Source organism: Peromyscus californicus, unplaced genomic scaffold (genome assembly GCF_007827085.1).
Source record: "Peromyscus californicus insignis strain IS unplaced genomic scaffold, ASM782708v3 Scaffold_5__1_contigs__length_169319896, whole genome shotgun sequence".
In the NCBI taxonomy this organism is placed as follows: Eukaryota; Metazoa; Chordata; class Mammalia; order Rodentia; family Cricetidae; genus Peromyscus; species Peromyscus californicus.
The window spans coordinates 17014448-17033947 of NW_026294573.1; the positions used below are offsets into that span (position 1 = coordinate 17014448).

At 42.8% G+C, this 19500-nt stretch overlaps 1 protein-coding gene across 2 annotated transcripts in view; it reads left to right on the forward strand.

The window, feature by feature from the left end:
* The first annotated feature begins 643 nt into the window (after positions 1-643).
* The window catches only part of Cdc42 (cell division cycle 42), a 43175-nt gene continuing 24318 nt past the window's right edge, over positions 644-19500 (forward strand). For both annotated transcript variants that reach the window (XM_052716053.1, XM_052716052.1), the window contains exon 1: positions 644-766. The gene's annotated coding sequence lies outside the window, so the exon portion shown is untranslated. The remainder of the gene's footprint in view (positions 767-19500) is intronic.

The window sequence follows — 19500 nt, forward strand, 5'->3', positions numbered from 1 at the left end:
GTTCCCAGCCAGCCTGGGCTACATAGCAAGTTCCAGTACAGCCAGGGCTACACAGAGAAACTCTGTCTCCAAAAACAACAAAACAAAGCAAAACAAAGCACAAACAAAAGACAGACAGCCCAGGCACAGTGTCGAATATCAACACTTAGGAGGCAGAACCAGGAGCTCTCTGAGTTCTGGGACAGTCTGGTCTATATAGCCGTTCTAGAACAGCAAGGGCTACATAATGACACCCTGTCTCAAAATAAAAAATGCCTTTAATCCCAGCACTCGGGAGGCAGAGCCAGGCGGATCTCTGTGAGTTCGAGGCCAGCCTGGGCTACCAAGTGAGTCCCAGGAAAGGCGCAAAGCTACACAGAGAAACCCTGTCTCGAAAAACAAAAAACAAAAACAAAAAACAAAATAAAAAATAAGACATTTACAACGCTTTTCTTCACAAAGTTTCAAGGATCAAAATAAACTTTAGTGACAACATTGTGAACATTTCTGTTCATAGTTTAATTACGAATAAAATCACTGTTAAGTGGTGCAGAGAATAAACCTGACCATGGGAGGAACCCACAACCCGCGCGAGCGCCACACGGGCGGAGCTATCGCTAAGCCCCGCCCACCAGGGCCATTCTGGCCCCTTCTTTCTCTTTGCCCCTCCCACTTCCGCGGGCACCCAACTGTGCGTCCCCTGCGTGCTGACGTCAGGCGCGTGCCCCTGTCCGGCAGCCGAGGAGGCCCCGCGCAGTGCTGCCAACGCCCCGGCGGAGAAGCTGAGGTGAGTGCGGGGCCCGAGTAGCCTCCCCGCGGGAGCGTGTTGTGCACCGCCCGGTCCCAGTCGCGCGCCCCCCGCCCGCCCTCGGTCCTCGAGGATGCTCGCGGTCGGGGTCATCCCGGTGCCTGCGGGCCTCGAGGGAGGGATTGCCGGGTTCGCGTGCGCCCGCGGGCCCGGGTTCTGAGGGGAACGAGGCGGGGTCGCGGAGAGGCTTGGGGCCCCGAATGGCAGCTCGGCGCGGCCGGGGATGGCGGCGGCGGGAGGGCGCAACGCTGCCGATCTGTCAGTGGCCGCGAGTTCACCAGGCACACCCATCCCACCCGCTCCCCTCCCCCTCCGGCCGCCCGCGGGCTCCGGGAGCGCCGGGATGCGGGACAGCGGACGTAGGGCCGGGTCCCGGGTCGGAGGCCGGGGGCTGCCGCTACGTAGTCGGCCTCGACTTCCTGCTTCCCGGGCCCCGCCGAGGACGCGTTGCGGCGGGCGGGGGAGGGGAGCGGAACTGCGGCCGCAGGGCCGGGCCGGGGCCGCGGTGACGGACCGGGCGGCTCTGCGCCTGCGCCCCTCGGCGGTCCGCAGCCCCGCGCTGTGTCTGCCCTCTCCTGCCCGGGGCTCCCGGGGCTTCCACGACTGGGCCGGCCTCCTTCCCTTCCGGAACCTGCCTGAGTGCCTCCCGAACCCCCGCCTGGCCGCTTGCTCGGTTCCTCATTACTAGCAGGAAATTTTTTCTTTGTTGGTTTTTTTTTTTTTTTTTTTTTTTTTTTTAAATTCCTCTTTCCACCCCTTTAAGTCCGGGAGAAATGCAGTGTGGAAGATTACGTCATCGCAGCATAAGGGGTGAGAGTTTTAACTCCTACAAGTCAGGGCTCACCAAATTCAGACAACACCTTGCGGCCTTAGTGGGTGACTCCACTCAGCACCTCGGTTCAGAATAAGGTGGTGGTTTTTTTTTTGTTGGAAGTCATGTTGCCTGCGTTGATGGCTGCCTGAGATGCACCTGAAGTACGAGAAGGTTTAAAATCTTAGGTTATTTTTGGCCAGGGGATACACACTGTCTGCAGCCACTTGGGTAGGCATGAACTTTGAAGGGCCCCTTGGCTGTACTCTCTTGTGGGAGCAGTTCTTTGCCACACTGACTAATGTGACTTGACTTGACATAAGGAACTGAAATTCGGTGTGTGGTGCTAAAAGTGAGCCGAAAAGAGAATTTAATTATACACCTGATTAGTCTTTGTTAGAATTGCAACTTAGAGTTGCATGCTTTAGTTTTAACATTAAAAACGGCTTTTGGGTTTATTTTTTATTTTGAAACAGGGTCTCCATATTTAGTTCTGGCTAGCCTTGAACTTAAAGGGACATTCCTTCCAAGTCTCTCTTTACAGGACTTATTTATGTTCCATCAGGGGAAACTGACAGAAGTAGTCTCTGCCTCCCAAGTGCTAGGATTACAGGCACAAGCTACTTAAATTACCACCCTTGGTTTTAATTTTTAACCCCCAAAACTTGAGTAATATTTTTAGGCTTCTTGTATCACTGGAATTGTGTCCTTGGGTTATAAAACGCAGCAGTGTTGAATATTAACGTTGCAAACTAAATGAGCTCCAGTTGTGTAATGCATCCTTGTAACGGTGGCTCGTGTTTGAGAAAGAATTTTCCCATTACTGCTCATTTGTATAGAAAATAGCATTGTTTGTTAAGAAACACCAGAGTGGTGTATCCAAATTGGCTTTCTGTAGTTTGTAGGTATGGTGCTAAATCTTCCAAAATACAGGTAGCCGTAATGTGACATAGGAGTATAAAATTGGAGCACTTATCTACTACTGTATTTTTTAGTCTTCTATATTTAAAAAGTTTATGTGTGGGCCAATTTGTATTTATTTAGAAAGTTTGTATGTGCACCAATTTGCGTTTTTTTCTGTTTTCTTTTTAATTAAGTAACTGGGTTGGTGAGATGGTTCAGTGGATAAAAGCACTTGTCAGGCAGGCCTGACTACCTTAGTTGGATCCTCAGAACCCATGGTGGAAGGAGAGAAGCCTGATTCTCAAAAGTTGTTATCTAGCTAGATTTAGTGGTTCATGACTTCAATCCTAGCTCTTGGGAGGCAGAGGCAGGTGGATCTCTGAGTTCAAGGCTCGCCTGGCCTACATAAATTTCTTAGACAGCCAGGGCTAGAGAGTCCCTGTCCTGAAAAAGACAAGAGTTGTCCCTGATAGTCACGCTCTTGCCATCATGCATGTGTACACACTTACAAATACACACCGTAGCCGGGCGGTGGTGGCGCACGCCTTTAATCCCAGCACTCGGGAGGCAGAGCCAGGCGGATCTCTGTGAGTTCGAGGCCAGCCTGGACTACAGAGGGAGTTCCAGGAAAGGCGCAAAGCTACACAGAGACACTCTGTCTCGAAAAACAAACAAAAAAACCCCAAAAAACCAAACAAAAAAACCAAACCAAAACAAAAAAACAAATACAGTAATAATAAATAAAAATTAATAATTAGTTTGAATTTTTTAGTTTTAGACTGAGGCAAGGAAATAAGAGATGGTGGTTAATTGAGTAATAAAAAGGAGCTTTAAAAAAAATATATATATATATATATGCACAGTAATTTGTTCAGGACCCAAAGGTGTCTTGTCTTCTGTTAAATTCTCTTAAAATATTTTCATATTGTGACCAACCCCCTGTGCTTAATAAACATTTCCCCTCTCCAGTAATCTGAGCAAGCTCATCAAGACTAAATCCTGAAGTTTACAAAGTTTACAAAATGTCAAGATTTATTTTCTTAGTTTTTTTTGCATTTGAAATATTTTTAAAAATGTTTTTATTCTTTTATATTTTCATTCCTGTATACAAAGTATTTTATATTTTGATCATATTCATCCCTATTTCCCTCCTCTGCCACCCAACCCTCTCCCCAACATGTTCCCCTCCCAACTCTGTGTCCTCTTTTGTGAGCTGCTGAATCTAGTTAAAGCTGCTCCACTTGTCATCTCATGATCTATGAGAGAAGCACTTCTAGTTATTTTTATGTGTACTCTGATAAAAATATTTAACTGAAAGCCATTAAATTTGGAAAATTATGTACTCTTGTCTTTTTTGGGAAGGAGCACTAATAGGGGCTTGGAAGATCAGGTCAAACTGCACATTGATTTATAGTGCTACAATTTAAATGGAGTTCTCATTTTAGTTTTTTTTTTTTTTAAGAGGATAAGAAATATTTAATCATTTTAGGCTACACGATCTCTTATGAAGGGGAACAGTTCATATTGGGTGCATTTTTCTCCCATAAACAGCTCTCTTTGTCCCTCAATGTTAAAGGGCTATTCTGTCTTTCTATGATAGTGCCTTTTCAGTCTTTGCAAAATGTTTGCTCTAAGTTTCCCCTAATAGAACATAAAAAAGTCTGTGAATCAAGGGCTTTGACTTGGTATGATCATCCTGTATCCCTTTAATAAATATTTATTGGATGAGTTAAATTGGTAATGTCTGAGGGTTACCATTCTGCTTTTCTGCACATCCTATAGGCCCTCATGTTTTGTCTCCTGAGATTACTTTATTTGCCTGGCCAGCCATATCCTATTCTGGACTCACTGAAACTATTGCTAAGCTCCTTGCTTGACCTCATCTGTCTGTTTAGTGCAGTGTCTTCTGCAGCTGACTATCTGGAAAGTTTGCCATCAATTAGGAAATCTCTGGTAATTATTCTCTTACTCTCCTAAAATGTATCCAGACTTAACGCCTGTTTCCTCATCTTCCTGTATTTCTTTGTTTGCAAATAGTAGCTTATTTCAGCCTCCTTCCCCCTTGCAGTGTCAAGTTTCCTGGTCATGTGATGTTTTGCCCCTCCTGAGTTTCTACTTTTAGTCCTCATCTCTTCTGTCCAAAGTATTTTACTGAAGCATTTTTTAGTGTTTATTCATCTTTGTCTGCCATTGCTGGTGTCGTAAGTTCAGGGTGTCAGAGTTCCTCTTCACTAGTTACGCTGGAACATTGGTCTCAGACTGTATTTATTCCATGAAGAGACTACAAATATTTTGTCACCTAAATGTGTCCTTCTTGCAGTTGAGAAAAATTAAACTGGTCAAGGTAGCACATTCCTATAATCTTAACACTTGGGGAGTACAGGAGGGTGTGGAAGAAGTTTAAGGTCAGCCTTGGTGATATGGAGTTCTAGGCCAGTCTGAATTACAAGAGATCATGTCTCAAAAAAAAATTAAGTTTTTAATTTTAAAAAATTAAGAGTCTCATTAAGTTATCAAGTTGGCCTTGAACTTGCCATACTCTTCCCTCAGTTTCTCTCAGTAGTTAGGATTACAAACTTGAGCTACCTGACCCAGCTGAAAGAGAGAGTGAGTTTAGATTTATTTTGTGTGAATGAGTGTTTTGTCTGCATTTATGCTTATATATGCACCATGTGCATGCCTGGTATCCACAAAGGCCAGAAGAGATGGTTGGATCCTCTGGAACTAGAGTTAGGGCTGCCTGTGGGTGCTGGGAACCAACTTGGGTCCTCTGCAAGAGTAGCAAGTGCTTTTAACAGCTGGGCCTTCTCCAGTTTCTTTTTAAATTGAGTACCTAGGCTGCCATGTTGGTGCACTGTCACAGGAAGAGAACCTCTGACTTGGCTGTGTTGCTCATTATTTTCTTTAACACTTCCTGCTTTAACACATCATTTTCTTGAGGCTCTTTATTTACATCTGCTGTTTTAGTTCTGCTGCCGTGATTTCTGGAGATGCTGCTGCTTAGAGGGGTTAGAAGCATAGACTTTGGAGCCAGACTGCCTGAGTTGAAATCTTTGATCTGTCATTTATTAGCCATGTACAATCTTATGTCATGCTTTGTGACTTCAGTTTATCCTTTGAAAAGTGAAGCTAGCAAGCCTGTCAGGTAACTCAGGCCTGTAATCCCAGCACTTAGAAGGAGGGTTGGAAGATCTGGAGTTTAAGATCATAAGCCTTGGCTGTAGAAGTTAGATGCCAGTCTGAGCTACATGAGACCTGTTTCAAATAAAATCAAAACAAAAAATAAGGCTGGTAACAGCACCTGCCTCACCGTGTGGAACATTGTATCAATTAGAGTATATGAAATGTTTGAAGACTCATCACCTGCAGGCAGAGCTGTGTAGGTGTTTGCTCTCTCTATTACTACCTTTTAGGCCCCACCCCCTGACCTTAGAAGCTGTGTTTACTTCACATCTAAATGTTTTTATACCCATCCCTCCCACAGACTAATCTAGTGAATCCTAAAATTTCCAGGTGGAGATTGTTATCTCCTTTACATTTTTATTTTTCCTACTGTCACAGAACCAAATACTGCTGGGGCTGGTGGTGTGGCCCAGGATAGTTATTAATGTGGCCCAACACAAAATCATAAACATAACTTATAAAAATCTGTGCATGTGTGTGTGATTTAAAATTAAAATTGTGTGTGTGTACACTTCTGCCACAGCTCATGTGAAGTTTAGAGGACACCTTTGTCGAGTCTCTTATACCATTAATGTGGGTTCTGGCTATTGAACTCAAATCATTAAATTTGCATAGTAGAAACTATTTTCCTTTGAGCTATCTAGCCAGTCTCAGTCTCTCCCTCTCTCTCTCTCCCTCTTTCTCTCTCCCTGTCTCTGTCCCTCTGTTCCTCTCTCCCTCTGTCTCCCTCTCTATCTCCCTCTCTCTCTCTTCTCTCTCTCTCACTCTCTTACTCTCTCACTTTGAGGATGGAACCCAGGGCCTTGCACTTGCTAGGTAAGCGCTCTACCACTGAGTTAAGTCCCCAACTTCTCTCTCTTTTCTTTCTTTCACTCATGAATCCCAAGCAGGCCTTGAACTCTTTTTGTAGTTGGGGATGACTTTGAACTTCTGGTTTTCTTGTTTCCACCTCCCAAGTGCTAGAACCAGGGGCATGCGCTACTATGCTAGATTTATGTGCATTTTGGAGATCAGGGCTTCATGCATGTTGGGCAAGCACTCTGTTAACTGAGCTACATCCCTAGCACATAGCCCATTTAAAAACAAAACAAAACAAAATAAAACATATCTACTGTTTGTGGTGGTACAAGCCTTGATCCCAGCATTTGGGAAGCGGGGGCAGGCAAATCTTCCCGTGGGTGCTACACATAACACACAAGGTGCAGGCAAAACACACGTATACACAAAGGCAAATAGTTCTAACATGTCTGGTTTAAAAGGGATTTAGGGACTGGGCAAATAGATCAATGGGTAAATCAAGTGTGAGGAAAGCCAGTGGTCATGATATCCTACCTGTAATACCAGCTTGAGAAGTCAGAGATGGGATTCCCCAGAGCAAGCTGATGAGCAAGACTAAGCATGTTGGTGAACTCTGTATTTGACTAAGAGACCTTGCATTAGTGTATAAAGGTAGAAGAGAGATAGAGATAGATTCCCAGATAACCTCAAGTGCTCGAACATACATGAAACATACATAGGCACATATGTACACACCACATACAGGAAACAGAAAAGGGAGCTAAGTATATGTTGACGGTGAAGAGGGAGGAAGATAGAAATGAATTTGGGTTTCCCACATCAGAAGGCATTTGCGCTGAGATTGGCATTGTGTCAACATCAGGGAATCCCTCCTGAGAACCAGCAGGGAACAGTGTGCTTTCCTCCCACATTAGTAAAGTTTGGGAAACAGTCTGTTAGTGACGCATGCTCCTTCCATCCAAAACAATGAAGTGTTCTGTGTGCTGTCATTGTATCTTAACGAAAATGCAAAATTAAGTTCTGCATTTTTATATAATTTGATAAGGTATGACAAGTCACTAGAAGTACACAATAACCAAAAAAAGCACACACTTTTTTCCCATCACCAGCGCCTTCAGCTTTCTGTGCTTGGTCTGTTTGGCATCTCCATTTTTTTGTATTGTTTTTCCTATTCCATTACAAAGAGGTACTTTCTCCCCTCTTTGTAGAGGCCTTGTAGACAGCCCCATGTGTCTTCTAGCTCTTGTTCTTCACCTCTGTACTTTGGCTTTATCACCTTCAGCATTCCCATCAGCCTTTGTTTGGGCAACACCATGATGTAGATGATGAGCACAAGATATGTGCATGACTTTGATTTATCTGAGGGTGTTTTTTTTTTTTTACTGCTGTGTCTAATTTCTTTTTGATTCTTTATGCAGATAGTAGATCAGGAAGCTAGAGGAGTATATTATAAAGAGTTTATTTTGAGTTCAAAGAACAAGTTTTGACTTGATGCATATCTATTGATTGGAATTTCTTTGTTTTTTGGTTTTTCGAGACAGGATTTCTCTGTGTAGCTTTGCGCCTTTCCTGGATCTCGCTCTGTAGACCAGGCTGGCCCCGAACTCACAAAGATCCGCCTGCCTCTGCCAAGTGCTGGGATTAAAGGCATGTGCCACCACCACCCGGCTGACTTGATGCATATCTAAACCACACTCATTGTCTTACTAATTTAGAAACTTCAGGACCCTGTGTGTGCTTGCTTTGTAACAGTTATAGTTCCTAGTGTTGGTGGTGGACCAGTGACTAAAGAACAAGACAAATCTGTCATAAAATTTACATCGGAGTTATAGATAAGGATTTGAAGAAAATGAAGAGGTGGCTAAGACTTGGTAGCATGTGTCTTTATCCATTGAGCCATCTAGGCCCAAGTATTTTCCTCCCTCCTTCACTCCCTCTTTCCTTTTTTTTTTTTTTTTTTGGATTTTCGAGACAGGGTTTCTCTGTGTAGCTTTGCGCCTTTCCTGGGACTCACTTGGTAGCCCAGGCTGGCCTCGAACTCACAGAGATCCGCCTGGCTCTGCCTCCCGAGTGCTGGGATTAAAGGCGTGCGCCACCACCGCCCGGCTCCCTCTTTCCTTTTTAAAGGAGAGGCACAGGGTCTCATGTAGCCCAGGTTGACCTCAAGTTCACTGTGTAGCCAAGTTTGAACTTTGCTGCCTCCACCTCCTGAGTGCAGGGTTTCAGGTTTTCACAGCCGTGACTGGTTTTCTATGGTGCTCAAGATAGGGAGCTTGAACTCAAGCTTTGTGTGTGTTAGGCAAGCACACTACTATCTGGGCCTTGTCCTCAACCCTTAGTTTTCTTTTTGTCTTGTAGCCTTTACCTGATATTTCATCTAACTAGAGATTTATTCTTTGTAGACTGTCCTTCTGTATCTGCTACTGTTTTGAACACCTTTTAGCACTTGATAACGTAAAATTTTAGCAATCTGAGAATAATAATTTAACAATTTTGTTTAAAGCCAGTAAAGGTGATATATTTTGAGCATTCTAACATTATATAAAGTACAGTCTGTCTATTCAGTAAGTTACTGAAGTTTCTGTCTTACTTAGTATACTGCTATAATAGGCATTTAAATATCTTGCTGACTTTCGTAGTTAATATAACAGAAGCCATTACAAGAGAGGTTGTTGTTCCTTACTTAAATCCTGGTAGATCAGCTCTTAGTTGCTTAGATTTTATTTATTTATTTTTGAGACTTTTGTTTTGTAATTTTTTTTTCCTTTTTGGATACAGTTTCAGTGTGTAGCCCTGGTTGGCCTGGAACTTGCTGTGTAGTCCAGGCTGCTGCCTACCTCTGCTGGAATTAAAATCGTGGGCCATTAATACCAAGCCTGTGTTACCATGTTGATATTCTTCACAGTTTAAGAATGTGTAACATTTAATCTTGTTGTGTGTTGTTACTTATTTTTCTGTTGTATCAGCTGTCTTGCTCTTACAGTATTCCATTGTAAGTGTATGTGTTTAACAAGGAGTCATGCAAGATGGCTTTGAATTTCTAATTCTCTTTCCTTCACCTTTGGAGTACTGAGATTACAGGTGTCTTCCACTGTGCTGGGTTAATACCCTTCTAGGGATTGAGTTTAAGTGCTCTGTGCATGCTGGATACTCTACCAAACAAACCTTACCACCAGTCCCTTTGTCTCTTTTTAGAAAATTGAATTATTTTTTAAAAAATGAATGTGTATGGGTATTTTGTCTTTATGTTCCTGGTGCCTGCAAAGGCCAGAGGAGGGTGTTGGATCTCCTGGAACTTCAGTTGCAGACTGTTGTGAGCTTCCATATAGGTGCTGGGTATCCAACCTGGGTCCTCTTGAAGAGCAGCCAGTGCTCTTAACTCTGAGCTATCTCTCCAGCCCCCCATTGTTTCTTGATAAGCTACTATTCTTCCTTTTGGAAAAATGATCTGAAATAGAATTACTGAGAGAAATGCTATGAATATTTCTTATGGCTCTTAAGATATCTTCAGGGGCTGGCCTGGCAGCCTGCTTCTTAAAATTTTATGTATTAGGAAATTTCTAGCTGGGCGACAGTGGTGCACGCCTTTAATCCCAGCACTCAGGAGGCAGAGCCAGGCAGACCTTTGTGAGTTCAAGGCCAGCCTAGTCTACAGAGCGAGATCCAGGACAGGCACCAAAACACAGAGAAACTCGAAAAACAAAACAAAACAAACAAACAAAAAAATTCTAATGACACTGTAGAGGTTTCGAGAACTACCATGAAAATATCACAGATTTATCACTAATTACAGTTTTGGTCTTAGTGGTCTAAGATTGTGTAAATGTGGTTGTTCTCTTTTGAGGGCTTTTCCTTTATAAATGGTCAACTTTGAGTGTTATCACACGGTTGTCTCCCCTTCTTCCTCTCCCTCTCCCTTTCCTCTGTGTGTGTGTGTGTGTGTGTGTGTGTGTGTGTGTGTGTGTGTGTGTGTGTGTGTATTCCTCTTACTGAACCTGAAGCTTGCTGCTCAACCTGAAGCTCACTGATTGGCTAGGCAAGTTGTGTTGCCCCACCTCCACCCCACTCCCATTTTATTTTCTCCTCTCCCCAGCACTGGGAGTACAGATGCACCCCTTTTTTGTCTGTTTGTTTGTTTGTTTGTTTGCTTTTTGAGACAGTTTCTCTGTGTAGCCCTGGCGGTCCTGGAACTCACTCTGTAGACCAGGCTGGCTTCAAATCAGATCCACCTGTCTCTGCCTCCTGAGTGCTGGGAGCAAAGGCGTGCGCCACCACTGCCTGGCCAGATGCACTGCTTTTAATGTGGATTCTGTGCATCCAAACTTGGGTCCTTATGTGTGAGCAGCAAAGCACTTTCAAAAGTAAGCCATTTCCTTATCAGCACCCCCCCCCAAACACACACATACACACACACACACACACACACACACACACACACACACACACACCCACACACACACCCACACACACCCACACATACAGGGTTTCTTTATGTAACAGCCTGGCTGTCCTGGAAGTCATGAGTGCTGGGATTAAAGGTGTTGTCATCACCTCAGTGCTACTTTCTTCCATCATTTTAAAGACAATCTTACTCTTAGTCATGGCCTAGCCTGGTTATTGCTATGTTGCTCAGGCTGGCCTTGAAGTTGCAGTGAACTTCCTGCCTCAGTTTACCAAGTGCTAGGGTTACACATGTATTCTTCCATGCCATTTTTGTTGGGAGTGTGATGTCTGTGCTGGGGATCATACCTACACTTGGTTCTGCAAATGCTCTGTTACTGTGTCAGTCATAACCTTGTTTCTAATCTTTCCTTATAAATATACTAGTCATGGATAGGGCCCACCCATATGGCCTCATTTTCTTTAATTACCTCTTTAAAGGTAATGTTACTAAAGACTTTTTTCTTTTTTTTGAGACAGGGTCTCACTCTGTATCTCTCTGGCTGGCCTGAATTCCCTTCATCAGTCTGGCCTTGAATTAACAGGTTTGCCTTCCAAATGCTAGTATTAAAGGCGTGTGGCACCATCCTTACACAGAACAAATTCTGAAGTAGTAGAGGTTGACTTCAACATACACATTTTGGTGAAGACTTAGTTTTCTCCATAGCAGTCAGTACAGCTCATGCCCTAAAACATTTTTTATGGCATTTCTTTATAACGTCCGTACAGTTTTATATTGGGTGTATAGTTAGTCTTGCCTTTTGCTCCTGTAAGCAAGGCTGCTGTGTGAACTCCTTGTTTTATAGACTTTTTTTTTGAGATAGACTTACCAGTGGAATTGTCAGGTCAGAGAATATATGCAGTTTGGATATTTTGCCCTCGCGTGGGAGATTTCTTGTTGGTTTTGACATACATGTAAACACGTGCACAAAAAACTTATTTTTACTTTACTTTTAGGTGTATGGGTGTTCTCTTGCATGTATATCTGTATACCACACGTGTGTGGTGTCCCAGAGAGCCCAGAAGGCATTGGATCCTCAGGGATTAGAGTTATAGGTGGTTGTGAGCCCAACAGATGTTGTTGGTAACTGAACCTGGATCCTCTGGAAGACCAGCCAGTGCTTTTAACTGTTGAACTATCTCTTCAACCTCTCACATACTTTGAAAATAAACTTTGGTTAGGTGCACACATGTTTAATCCAGCAGGCAAATCTCTTGAGTTACAGGCCAGGGTTTCATAGTGAGAGCCTGTCTTGAAACAAAAAACACCCAACACCACCACTACCAACAACAGTAACAAAAACAAGCTCTGGCAGATATTTTAAAAGGTTTCCCAGATTTGTTTTTCTCCCATCTGTTCTGACATACTTCTCATATTGGAATGGACTGATTCGGTAGCCATGTGCTCCTTCTGTAATATTTTCCACATACTGTGCCCAACTTAGTATTATTGCTCTTGTAGTGATGGACACTAGTTTTGGTCAACACAAAATAGTATTCTGTTTCAGATTTCCTCACTGCTGGGGCACTTGTTGGCAAAAGTGACCAAGTTTGCTCTGCCCTTTCTGGTCCGTCTTGAGAGTCTGCCTGTACCAGCTTATATTTTGCACTTTGCATAGCAAGTTGGAGCCTAGAGCTGACCCACTCTAGAGACGTTTTTTGCTGTCTTTGTGGCTACCATTTTCCTTCTTAGGTGTGGATGGCCTTTAATCAAGGTAGCTGCCAAGATGGCTGAGAAACTGAAGTCTGGTCCTGGTATTTTTTTAAAGCAAGTGTTTGTGTAGTAGGCCCTAATAGTTTGAGGACAATTCTTACTATAACCTCCTCATCAAATAGTTTGTTAATATTTACTTCATATTCAGGAGTGTATATTTGTCTTTTACTTCATGGTATAAAATCCATCTTGCTGTGACAGATTGCTTAATTAAGAGTCCTTTAAGTTTTTTTTTAATTAAAGATTTATTTTTATTTTATATGTATGGGTGTTTTGCTTGCATATGTGTCTATGTACCATGTGTACATTGCCCACAGAGGCCCCTGGAGTTGTAGTTATAGATGATTTTTAGCCACCATATGGGTGTTGGGAGTCAAATCTGGGTCCTCTGGAAGAGCAGCCAGTGCTTTTAACCACTAAGACATCTTTCCAGGCCCTGTTTGCTTTTTGAGACAGGGTCTTATTCTGTAGAATTCACTATCTTGTTCATACTGGTCTTGAGCCCACAGCAGTCCTCCTTCCTCAACTTTACAAGTGCTGGTGGATTATAGAATGCCACTATGGCTGCTCTTACCTGAATTATTTCACATGGATAATGGGCATGCATACCTGAGGGTTAAGTACTGTATATGGGAGTAATCCAGTTAATTCTCACTGGCTATATGCTGATACCGCTGTGTTCCTTCACAAATGAAGTGATGACATTCACATTGTATAGTCACACACATGTGGCTAATGAATTTTATGCCATTTGATTTGAAAGTTAATGATGCAGCTGGTGGTAGTGCATGCCTTTAATCCCAGCACTGGGGAGGCAGAGGCAGGCGGATCTCTTGAGTTTAAGGCCAGCTTGGTCTACAGAGTGAGTTCTAGGACAGCCAAGGCCACACAGAAAAACCCTGTCTTGAAAACAAAACAAAACAAAACAAAAAACCAACTCATGATGTTTGCTACTAGTCTCTCCTTGGGCATATATGGGGACTAGATTTATTTTGTGACTAAATAATAATGTTTTTTTTTTTTCTCGCAAAATAGAGGTAGGCTATAATCTTTTCTATACCACTCCTAGTCATTGGGCTACAGATTACAGATGCAGAGTTTAAGTTGTGTCTGAGATCAGAATGAGATTTTCCAAGATTTGACAACCTTGGCAAGTGCAAATAAGGAGAGTTTTGAGTTCTCCTTATTAGTAGTTACAGCTATACCATAGGACTGTTTTGGTTTCTGTAAGTTTAAATTGGGGATAACTGTAAGGTGCTCGTTACTCAGCCCTGTACTGGTGCTATACTAGTTGCTTTATATGCATTAGCTTGTTTCTCTTTGTAGCAGTTCTGTGAAGTAACTTCATGGGATATATATATGGGACCCTATCTCAGGAAAAATAAACAGGCTGGTGAGGTGACCCAGCAAGCCTGACACCTGAATTTAGATCCTGGAATCGATGGTGGAAGGAACAAACTGAGTGGTAAAAGTGGTCCTCTGACCTCCCCGTGCACCATGGCACACGAACAGATTGTACACACATAACATACAATTATAATAAATAAAAAATCTAAAAAGTTAATGTTACTTGTCTTTGAAAATTTCATGCTTCCCCAATATTTATTACTTTAGATAACAAACATTTTAAAAGTATTAAACATTTTAAATTTTTTCTTGCTCTGTATTACATTAGATGCTGTGAGAGGGAGACAGAGAGGAGCCTAGTCCTTTCAGATAGCATAACTTGTATTAGAATGAATGAAAGTGCCTGGGGATAAGGTAGCTTGATTGTGTGATTTATTCAGTGGGTGAATACCTACTATGTGGCCAGTATTCTGGACATAAAGCAGAATCCTTGCCCTTGAGGATTTAATGGAAAGTATCTTATTTTTAGTACCTTTGCTCCTTCCACCCTCATGTGGATCCCAGGGATGGAACTCGAGTTGTCAGACATGGTAGCAAACACAATTTACTGATCCATCTTGTTGGATCTGTCTCTCTTGCTGCAGCAGTATAAGTAAACAAGATAATTAAAAATTACAACCATATTATAGGGAAAATAAACAGAGTGCTATAGAGTGTAAGGAGGAGGTATATTAGTTACTTTTCTATTGCTGTAATAAAACATCATGATCACTTACAGGAGAAAGGGATTATATGGGCTTCTGGTTCCAGAAGACTAAGAGTCCACTGGGAAGTATGGCAGCAGCAGTCATAGCATCCAGAGCAATAAAGCTCAGAGCTCACATCTTAAACCACAAGCAGGAAGCCAAGAAGGGGAAAACTAGGAAAACTCAACGTTTCTTCCCTGCACCCCAAAAATACTTCCTCCAGCAAGGCTACAACTTCTAAATTTACCCAAACAATGCTACCAACTGGGGACCAAGTCTTTAAATTTCTGAGCCTATGAAGGACATTCTCATTCAAACCACCACTGGAGGAAACTATGACTTTGGGTCAGGTGGTCAGGAAAATTTCCTGAATACGTGATTTAGACTGAGATGTGGGGGATGATGAGAATCATCTGCCAGACCAGTGGGAAGGAGGTGAGAGAGTTGACTCAGTGGTTAAGAGCACTTGTTGCCCTAGCGGAGGACCTGGGTTCAATTCCCAGCACTCATGTGGTGACTCAAGACTACCTAATTGCAGTCCCAGGGAATCCAGTGTTCTCTTTTAGTGCCCATATGCACTTGCACACGTGGTGGTACACATACATGCAGACAAAACATGTATACAAAAAAATAATCTTAAGAAAGTTATTTTTTAAATGAATAGTGAGAAGCCGGGCAGTGGTGGCGCACACCTTTAATCCCAGCACTGGGGAGGCAGAGCCAGGCGGAGCTCTGTGAATTCGAGGCCAGCCTGGTCTACAGAGTGAGATCCAGGATAGGCACCAAAACTATGCAGAGAAACCCTGTCTCCAAAACAAACAAACAAACAAACAAACAAACAAACAAACAAACACAAAATAATAAGAAAGGGAATGTTGTTAAAGACAGGCAGCCTGGCACGTTTGAAGACATAGGAGGCCTGAAGCACGGAGACCAAAGGGTCAGGGGAAAAGATGAAAGATTTAGAGCCAAGAAGGGCCTTGCTGTGGAAACTCTCTTTGTTTGGGCTGTGATAGTGAAATACCAAGGACTAGGTAATACAGAAGCTAATTTCTCTTAGTCTGGAAGACGGGATATTCAGGATCAAGGCAGATTGTTTCTTGTGGGGCTGAGTAAACAAATGATGCTTTCTTGTTGCTCTTTTATCCACTAGTTAGTACTTAATCCTCTTCCCAGAGGCCCCTCCTGATGCCATTACCACAGGATTTAAGGTTTTGTCATGAGATTTGGAGAGGGATTCAAGCATTCAAACCGTAGCAGGAGGTCAGACAGCTGGCAGTTTTTGAAATATAGAAGTAGGGGAGGTTTTGCAGAGGTGAGGTTTTGGGTGGAAGGAAGGTTGGATGATGATTTGAAAAAAGGTAGACTTTGAATAAGCACAAATCATATTGGACAATTGAAGTGGCTGGTCATCGATTAACAATTTATCTTGGCAGTGTGAGATTCTTAGAAGTAAAGTAAAAGATTGTAGCCTTGCTGCCCTCGGTCTGTCTCAGAGCTGAAGTAAATGCAGCTGTTACCTGGTATGTGTTACCTGATTTTTTAGATGAAGTGTGTGAAGATGCACCTTTTAATCCACATTTTTTGAGGTGGAAAAATCTACCTTTGATCTGGGCCACAACTTCTAGTACATTTTATATAGCATATGGAAGAAGCTTTCGCTCTTTGCCTGCTTGTTCTTGCTGGCAAGTCCATTCCTTCACTGGTATTAGAGCCTACTTCAGAATTCTGGTGTATACTAAAGACCTACTGAGACATCCAGCCTTGTGGACTGAACATTACTAGATTCTTAGACCTTCTGTTGGTTGACTGACTTTCTGTCTGTCTATCTCTGTGCTTATCTGTCTGTCTATCTCTATGCTTATCTGTCCATCTCTATGCATATCTGTCTGTCTATTTTTAGATAGATATTCCTCTGGAGAATCTTGACTAATCCAAATTATGGTACCAGAAGTGGTTTTAGAGCAACAGAAGTATAAGGATGGATATTTTTTTTTTTTTTTTTTTTTTGGTTTTTCGAGACAGGGTTTCTCTGTGTAGCTTTGCGCCTTTCCTGGAACTCGCTTTGGAGACCAGGCTAGCCTCGAACTCACAGAGATCCGCCTGGCTCTGCCTCCCGAGTGCTGGGATTAAAGGCGTGCGCCACCACCGCCCGGCAGGATGGATATTTTAAGTATCTGGAATAGGCTTTCCAATTTGCCAACACCTCCAGTTACTGAAGCTTCTCCAGTTACTGAAACTTCTCCTAGAAGCTCAAAGAGTATTGAAAGCCCATGGTATGAACTATTTTACAAACGTAAGGAGACTAATGCATTTATTATCCTGATTCAGTAATTTTGTGATAATAAAGTATTTGGTGACTCTGTATATAAAGCTTTTGACAATTTGTAGAAAAATAAGGAAAATTATGATGCTGATTGGTTGTTCCTAGCATCCCTGGATAAATTGACAAAGAAAAAGAATGAGCTCCATGATAAAATTAACCAACTTCAGCCAGATGGTGGTGGCCGCACGCCTTTCATTCCAACACTCGGGGTAGAGGCAGTCGGATCTCTGAGTTCAAGGCCATCTTGGTCTACAGAATGAGTTCCAGGACAGCCAAGGCTACATAGAAAAACCCTGTCTTGGAAAAAAAAAAAAAAAAAACCACCCCAAACAAACAAAAACAAAAATTAACCCAACTTCTAGCATCTCAGAATATGGTGAAGGACAACAATGAACTCAGTGATAGGCTCCACATGTGCACAGTTTAAAGGTTTCTAAGTGTGCCCTGGAAGAGAATCTTCTCTCTAGCAGCCACAGAGCTCAAGTTGTGGAAAATGAAACCCAAGCTCTTATTATAAGACTAGCTGAATTATAGTGAAAATTCAAGTCCTGTGGTGGTTAAAGTAAGGGAATTAGTAAAGAGTGGGATTCTGTAGCTTGGGATAGACATATGTGGGAAGACCCTATTGAGGCTGAGAACTTTGAATTCTCAGATTCTCAAGTGTTGCACAAATCCTAATTAGTCTTAATAAAAACCCAGAGCCAGATTATCAGGGTGAGAGCTGAAAGATCAGAGAAGCAGAGCAAGCCACAGCTACCACCTCTTAACCTTACCAGTTCCTCAGCCTGAAGGAGCCCGAGTTTCTGTCTCCTCCCGCCTTATATTCCTTTCTCTGCCTAGCCATATCACCTCCTGTCTCAACCTTCCTAGTGCTGGGATTAAAGGTGTATGATCCCAAGTACTGGAATTAAGGTGTATGCCACCACTGCCTGGCTCTGTTTCTCTTTTAGACTGGATTAGTCTTGTGTAGCCCAGTGTGGCCTTGAACTCACAGAAATACAGACGAATCTCTGCCTCTGCCTCCCAAGTGCTAGGATTAAAGGTGTGTGCCACCACTGCCTGACCTCTGTGGCTAACTCTGGTTGGCTCTGTCCTTTAATCTTCAGGCAACTTTTATGTTTTAGGTTACAAACAGTATATCAGCACACTCACGGGTTTATCTCAGCTGAGGAAAAATAGTCTTTCCACCTTCAGAAGATGTACTCACTTCTCACTCCCTAAAATACTGCCTTTTCCACCTTTGACTGAGGAAATTAATCTGTCATTGTCTGCTAAACCAGCAGTGACTTTCCCTGAAGATGATGCCAGGCAAGACAATACTGATGTCCTTCAAGGCTACCAATTGTGCCTCTTGACCTATAAGCAAATTAAAGGCTTAGAGCTTTGGGCTGGAAAAACCATTAAGTGTTCAAGGCTTGGTGAGTTGTTCTGTAGAAGCTTTGAAGGTAAGAATGTTAAGAGCAATGCAGACAATGTAGGCTTGCTTGTGAAATTTCAGAGGGAAGTTTGAGAGTCCCTTAATGACTCTGTCAGGGCTGTTTGCTATTTTGAGTTAAGAATTTGTGATTCTGGTTAGCTGGGGCTGAAGAATCAGCTGTGATTAACAAGATAGTAGAACCACTAAAGAAAAACATTTGTTTTGCTTGGATATTTGATGCTGGTCAGCTGGGGAATGGTGCCATATTTGGGGCTCAGTGTTGGTCTCTGCTGTTGGCAGATCTGGCACTCAGCAGCAGCTATAGCCAGGTCAGCCTTGGTGCATGGAACTCCATGTTGTCTATCCTATGCATAACCCCAATCTCTGTCACCATGACCACTTTGTTCATGGGATCATTGGGCAACAACAGGGATGGCTGGAGAAAGAGGCTGACTGTCCACAGAATGGGTCATCCTATCTACTTGATTATCCTCTGCTGAAGTCATCTTTTGATGAACATTTACATGGGACACAAGTATCTTCACATCCTTTGTTCATTTGGAGAAGTCCATTACATCTTCACCAGATGTTTTCTCATCAATTTTCCAATGATTCTCTTTCTAGTCCCTAACCAGCCAGCCAGTCTATTGACTATAGCAAATGAATAATCTTAACATCTGGTCATTTTTCCTTCCAAACAAAATGTACTGCTGGAAGTTCTGCCCAATTTCCCTTCGCTGGTGTTTTTCAGAGTTATCCCAGAAGGGTTGCAGCTGTCCACTTCTGGGTGGAGCCTATGTAAGGTGCAGAACCATCAGTAAACCAGGCCCAAGTCTTCCTAAGAGAGTAGAATTGTTGCCTCCCTTCTCTCTTTTGCTTAGTGGGGATTGAACCTGAGAATATGCAAGTTAGGCCTGTGTTCTACTTCTGAGTTCCTGTTGATCTTTCTGAATAACTGCTGAGAAAGACATCAGTTATCAGTGATGTCAGGAAGAATATTGGAAGTGATAAAACCATACTATCTGTAC